The following is a 7,260-nucleotide window of genomic DNA, read 5'->3' as shown; positions in this document are numbered from 1 at the left end:
TCTCTCTCTCTCTCTCTCTCTCTCTCTCTCTCTCTCTCTCTTTCTCCTTTACTCTTTCTCCCTCTCTTCTACACTCTAACACTCAGCTAATCATATTGTCTATCAATCTTCCTAAGTGGACAGACCTAAATATGCAACTATTTCATTCAAAGAGAAGATAAATTAAAAATATATGTCTAAAGTTTAAAAATGGAAGCAACTGATTTTTTATACGTAGTTATCTTTTAAAATTTTTTTTTTTGGAATAATTGATTCATTAAACGAGCTTTTTTAATTCAATTTTTTATATTGACAAATTTATTTGTACCATGTTTACTGTTCATAGTTTTACAGTGAAAATGTATATGTGGCCTCTACTTTTTCCCCTGTCAGTTGGTCATTTTAGTAACTTTATTAAAATATAGTGTTTTCCTAGGTAATTTTTTAGTTTACATTTGTGATGAACTTTGATTATTATGGCTGATTTTTTTTTTTTTTTTTAATTTTAATTATCCAAACAATTTATTTTTTTTCCTTCCATTGGTGTAATATATCATTTTTCTAAAATGTTTTTATGAATTGCTGCTTTATTTTGTTTTCAATTTAAAGAGGTCCCATAAACTCAGTTTTAGAACATAACTTACTCAGTATTATTATCCAATCTTTGACCGAACTGTTGCCTAATCCCTTACATTTATAGTTTTAACTGTTCTTATTCATTTAAAAATTAATGGTGCTCTTTTGCCTATTTAGTCTTTTAGAATTTTTTAATTTTTATTTTCCAGAGACTTTCTTGTGACCAAAACAGCCCTAGAAAATTTATGATAAATTGTTTTAATAAACTTCTTGAACCCATCTCTATTTTATTAAAGGAGAAATGAAAAAATAACATGCTGAATCTGAACTGGATGATGCTATTCCACACTCTACGGTTAATTTTGGTTCTATGAACAAGTGAGTTGCACGTGCATTATGAAATAACACAAAATCGTGTTGATGGTTTGTTGCTATTTTTTATTACATTTCATCCCAGTACATTTATTCGGTAATCTTCCATATGATCCCATGAATCAGCTCAATTCAGTGTAAATTATAGCATTTCTATTGATCAATAATATCATTAAGTGTAACCACTTTGTTCAGCATTTGATTACAATTGCTTCTAAAGCTGAAAGTGTATGAGGCCTCAAAAATGAAACAATGTCAGCTACATTTTATTTTTTAATGCTTACCCTACTTTGCATGACATTTATTCCATTTTATTTATTTTATAGAATCTTTGATATGCTATCTATAATCTTTTGAGTATATCAAGCTTATTCATTGACTTATCATTCTTAAATGTTATGTGCCTGTGAAGGGGAGTTGGAACTGGGGGGAGGGGGCAACTAGCTTCTGGCCTTAGAGCTCAAAGTTTAATTTTTTTTCCTTCTTGGTTTAAAAAAGTTTTAAAAACAATAATGAATCCTATTGGAAAAGGTCTGTATATTGATCTCATTCATTATATTTCCATAATCTTTTCAATATTTTGATGTTCCTTTTTTTATTGAGATTGGCTTCATAAATTCTTATGAGATATGTATTTTTACTTTTTTGCAATGGTATAATTTACATACTACCCACGTGAAAATAAAAGGAATAAATGATTTTTGTTCTTTATTTATTTTTTGTTTTATGTGTTGTGTTTTTATGAGGGTCGGTGGAAAACTTCAGCAGTACCTATCCGTGTGTAGGATTTTTACCCACTAAAACCACTGCCCTACACCTGTACATTCCTCTCCATGAGACCGCCGTTAGGCATTACTTCATGGAGAGAAATGGCTGAATGCTACCTCATTTTTCATTTCGCATGAGTTCCTTGTTTTTCATGCTAATCACACCTTCTGAATCTCTCTTTCACTCTCAACCTCTTAAGGACGACTGTGGTGAATCTCTTCACTGCGTTCCAAAGGTGTTCTGAGCATAGCATATGTCTCACTACGTTTTCTGGTGTAATCCGTCCTCCACACTCTCTCTCCAATTCACTTCTTTCTGCCGCAAAGTGAATGCAAGCGAAATCGGTACTGGTAGGCTCTAAAGCATCCATGTCTGGTCAACAATTGGGTTACATAGAAATCCACCTCACCATGGCGGCGACCACACCACAAGCCTACATTGGGTATTAATCTATGAATTCACCTCCCGGAATCTGCAGCCTCCCAACGCTGTTCCCACTGATCGATGGTTATTTTTTACTCTTCTTCTCTGGAAACGTATAAGCGTTGTTCATAGTGCCTACTTCTTCTTCAACAAGAAGCTCTACAGGTGGCATTCTGGCTATCACACACACTGCCTCATAGGAAACAGTCCAAAAAACACTTACTGTCCTTAAGGAAACTATGATAAATGGAAAGCATCTGTCTCCTATATGATTTTGTAACCATAGCTTCTTTCCAAATTGGAGCTGCATATGACATCATTAAGGAGACAACTGTTGCAAGAAGCCTTCTGCGACTCTCCCTAGGACCTACAACATTTGGCATAAGGCATGACATCAAGGATGCTACTTTAGCAGATTTGGCGCTGATGTATTCTGTGTGAAAATTGAAGCGGAGATATGCATCGTTCATGACTCCTTGGTATTTTAAGCATGACTGGGAACAAATTTCGTGTCTACCCACCATGACAGTGATGGACTCAGTTTGCTTCCTGCTAGTTACTAGGAGAACCTCAGTCTTGTGATCTGCAAGTTGTAGGCCTACCGAAGACAGCCAACTTCGAGCTGTTGCAATGGCCTGGTTAGCGATGAGGGTAACTTCTTTCAACTGCTTCGCCAGCACTACAACTGCAACATCATCTGCGAATCCCACAACTGTGGCTCCCTCCGGCATTGTCAATTTAAAGATTGTGTCGTACATGACATTCCATAGAAGGAAGGGGCCCTACTACAGAGCCCTGTGGGACACCACCAGTCACCTCGTATCTCCTTCAGCCAATGTCTGAAAAATAAAAATGAACTCATATCTTTGAAGTAGTCTGTGAGAACTCTCACAAAATAGACTGGCACTGCCATAGTCCGTAGGGCATCTATTATACAGGTCCATCTTGGAGTGTTAAAAGCATTATTAAAATCTAGAGTGATGATTGCTACATAACACTTAGCACCTCTCCTCCTCCTTGCTCCTACAATTGCTCTACGCTACACGACTACCAATCCAACAGCTCTACCATTTACCGTGGATCACTCTTTACGAAATCCATATTGAGCCCTCAAGAGGCCATTAACTTCCTCCATGAACTCTTGTAACCTGAGGGAAAGGGGTTTCTCAAATGCCTTACCCATAGTATCCAACAAACCAATTGGACGATAGGTTGATGGGTCTTCCAGTCTTCCCTTACCCTTTGGAATAAGTACGAGGTGCTGTCTCTTCCAAGGTTTCAGAATTGAGGCTTCATGAATGCAAGAATTAAAGAGATCGATAAAAAGATCCGGCCGTTTCCTGAGAGCCACCTTTAGAGCTACATTAGGAATTCCGTCCAATCCTGGTGCACTGCCATGTAGGTCCGAGGTAATGTCCTCTATCTCTTCCTGAGTAATTTGTGGAAAATCCGTTGTATATATTGTCTATAAATCCAATAGTATTCGCCTGTTCCTGGAGTAAAGTTCTGACAGTATTGTCCACAACATTAGATCTTGTGGGGAGCTCCATTGTGCCTTCCTAAGTGCTATTTTGTAAGACCTACCAAGGGTCTGCATCAACCCCATCACAAAGTTCTCTCCAGCACCGTTGTTTACTTTCTTTTATGGCTTGTCAGAGGTTCCTTCTAGCTCTCTTGAACTCTTCCTGAAGCACAGAAAACTCCGAAAGACGTCTTGCTCGCTGGTAACGTTTTCTAGCTTGGTTGCAACACCAGCAAAGATCGGCAATAGTATCCGTCCACCAATACACTGAGGAATGATGTTTGCCAGATATAAAAGAGGTCAGTATACATGCCTTTTCCTCTGCTGATCCTTTCAATTCACATTCATCCTCTAGCATTAAAGTGAATGAAGCATCATCAAAAGTTTTCGTATTCCAGCCATTGATTCTGCATCAACAACTCTTCTTTCTTGTAGGTGTATCCAGTGTAATCAATATAGCCTGGTGATCACTGTTTGTATAAAATCCACAAACCTTCCAAGTTGTGGTGTCCACTGACAAACATCAAATCGATGATTGATGATCTTCCTACTCTTGTCAACTTTGGGTTTATTCCAGTGTTCATAAGGATCATATTATTTAGTTGTGCTAAAGCTTCCAGAAGAACTTTACCACGTCGATTTGTTAACCTACTTCCCCATTCAGTTGCCCCTGCGTTAAAATCACCTGCTATGAAAGCTGGCTTATGGCAACTAGCGTCTTAGACATTGTGATCCAACAAATTCGCAAAGTCTTCAATTATGATGCTGGGATAGGTATAGCAGCTAAAGATATAAATTTCATTGATCTTCGCCCATACAAAGCTGGAGTGCAATTGAGTATTCACTTCCTGGATAGCTTGGGAATCAAAAGCCCAAATAGCAGCTCTACCAATGACATTGGATACCCATGAGCAGCTCTCCAGATTTTTACATTGTTTACAGAGAATAGCGACGTCGATGTGCTGTTCCCATACTGTTTGGTTTAGGAGATCCTGGGCTTCACAATGGTTCAAATTCAGCTAGAGTATCCTCATCTGCGATGTTGTTGGATTTGCGTCATTGTTTTTAATGCTAAATGGAAAGCTGGACACTTACTACTTCCGCTGGGGTGGTCAGCATCTCCATTTCTTGCACATTATACGCATTGTGGTTCCTGGTCACATTCAGTAGCTATGTAACCAGCTTTACCACAGTTTCGACATAGGAAAGTCCTATCCTTTCAAACAGAATTCCGAGCTATGTTTTGTCCGTACTCCCAACAACGGAAACACATTGGAACTCAAATTCTTTCACGTATACGGGTAACAACCAGGCCTACTCGTACCATATCCTGAGCCATAACCTTCCTAGCCTGGAGAACTGGCTGTGAAATGACCACTGTTTGCGTATTTCCATAGGCTTGTCGGATAGATCTTACTGCTGTGATGGGCATGGACTCTTCACCCAGGAGAAGTTTTAAGGCCTCTGCAACCTCCTCTTTGGTGGTGAGAGTATTCAAACCTTGCAGTTCAAAAAGGGACTCCTCCATCTAAGTCCCCACTTCCACTACTTTCCGAACACTCCCTCCATTGAGCTTTTCAGTGGAGTAAGAGATTGCTCTTTCTTATCGTTCAATTGGAGTAGCAGGTCATCTTTATTAATTTTCTGGACCTTATTGATTGAAGAGGACATCGGCATTGGACTGGCTATCTGGTGTTTTCATAATTAAGGCATCAGGCCTCAGAGGCTTAGAGCGAGGTTTCTTCCTGGATCTTTTTCGCACTTCTTGCCATTGTTCTTCTTCTGGTTCCTTGCGTTGTACTGCCAATCTCTGAGGGCGATCTACATTATAGTGCATAACTTGTGCATTGGGCTGTATGGGTTTCTTTGTGTTCTTCCTTTTATCGCGTGCCAAATAAGGTGTGGTAACTTTCCCCCCGGTTTTAACAGTGTTCTTTCTTGGTGTACTTATCTCATTTGTTTGGGTGTGGCCATCTGCTGTTTCGATAGGAAGGGCAGCTGTTTTCTACTTTTCAAAGTATTATTCGATTTCGCAGGCGTAACTCCTTATCTTACCATGGACATTGTTCTTTAAGCGAGTAAAGAAGAGAAGCTCTTTAATCTTGCTCCCAAGATTCTGCATCACCTCTGTAGTGGTCAATCTTGAGGTATTAGATGCTACAACCTCCTGCCAGGTTTTGAAACAGCCGCCTCTAACCTGAGGAACAGACACCAATACGCCACATAATCTAGGAACCGTCGCACCTGGATTTGAATTTAGTTTTGGTCCACTCCGGGTATTTTATTTCCCCGGTTCCCACCATCTCTGATGAGAATCCCCCTATCTGCCATCTTGGGAGGCACCCGATGCGAGACTAGCAACTCCACACAGGTGCGTGTGTGGGTGCGCATTGATGCAGATTAGAGGTTAGATTTTATTTATTTGAAGTGTTATTAATAAAATAATAAGCATGATGTTTTGAGTGAAATAAGTAGTCCCAAAAAAAATTGTATATTTTTTTATTAAATTTAGAACTGATTAATTATTTATCATGACTGAACTGGCGTAGAAATTATATTTAATATTAAAAAAAACACTTCTATTCGTGACTTATAAATTTTGTTTTATGTGTATATAATATATATATATAAGTATTGGCGAAAGCAAAACTAAAAAAGAAAAAAGAGAGAGAAGAAGGGTTAAGATCTGACACCCTTGGACTGCTGTAAAATACTGGCTTTATTGAGTTCGGTACATCCTTTATATACATTTGATTAGCTGATCTCAGCCAGCTGACATTGAAGTAACAGCTGACTCATACTGTAACTCCCCCTACCAGTTTACAAACAATCCTTGTAAACTAATACTATATAATATAATGATAATACAAACAACAAAGAAAAACTATGTACAATAAAATAAATTCCTATACAATTATCATTTAAAAAAAAAACTCATAAGCTTGCTCTAAAGTAAACACTATATGCATACTTTAAACCTAGGAATAAAATAAATAAGGAATGACTCTTCGTACAATAACTGTTAAAATGAAACAAACAAAATTTACAAACAAATCTTTTTTTTTTTTTTTTTTCCCTACACCACAGGAAGTGGGCTATTACGCCATTTTCCTTCTCGCAGCCCAATACAATTTTATTCGCCCTCTTAGTTCGTCCGTATCTCGCTCAACATCCACCAGACCAACACACGCCAAAAGATGGTCCCCATCCATGTCCCCCATGTTGCATAGAGGACATTTCGGGGAATCTACGATACCAATTCGATGGAGGTGTTTTTGGAGCAGATCATGTCCTGTCACTAGCCGAAAACAGGCCACTCTCTCAGCTCTGCTAAGATTACCTGGGATTCTTTTTTCCTTATCCAGTAGGCTTTCCCACTTCTTTCCTTCCGCTTGAACTTTGTGTCTAGCACTTGTCCTGTCCTTATAATAAGCGCTTATAAGAGATTTCACTGTTCTGTAGGAAAGTGGTAGAACAGGCTGATTCTCTGCACAACCAAGTTTAGCCAACTTGTCAGCTTGCTCATTACCGTCTATGCCAACCTGGCCTGGTATCCACTGCAGGGCTATAGCTCTTCCTCTTTTCTTCATGATAGCAGCCATGTTTCTGCACTTTTCTTC

At 38.7% G+C, this 7,260-nt stretch overlaps 1 protein-coding gene across 2 annotated transcripts in view; it reads left to right on the top strand.

Moving 5' to 3' along the window:
• Window positions 1-7,260, top strand: part of LOC106689033 (adenosylhomocysteinase-like 1) — a 100,980-nt gene that overhangs the window by 45,785 nt on the left and 47,935 nt on the right. The gene's annotated exons all lie outside the window — the stretch shown is intronic.

The sequence above is a fragment of the Halyomorpha halys genome, unplaced genomic scaffold, assembly GCF_000696795.3.
Source record: "Halyomorpha halys isolate HHAL.00 unplaced genomic scaffold, Hhal_1.1 Scaffold1266.1, whole genome shotgun sequence".
NCBI lineage: Eukaryota > Metazoa > Arthropoda > Insecta > Hemiptera > Pentatomidae > Halyomorpha > Halyomorpha halys.
This window is presented reverse-complemented; position numbering and strand designations above follow the sequence as displayed.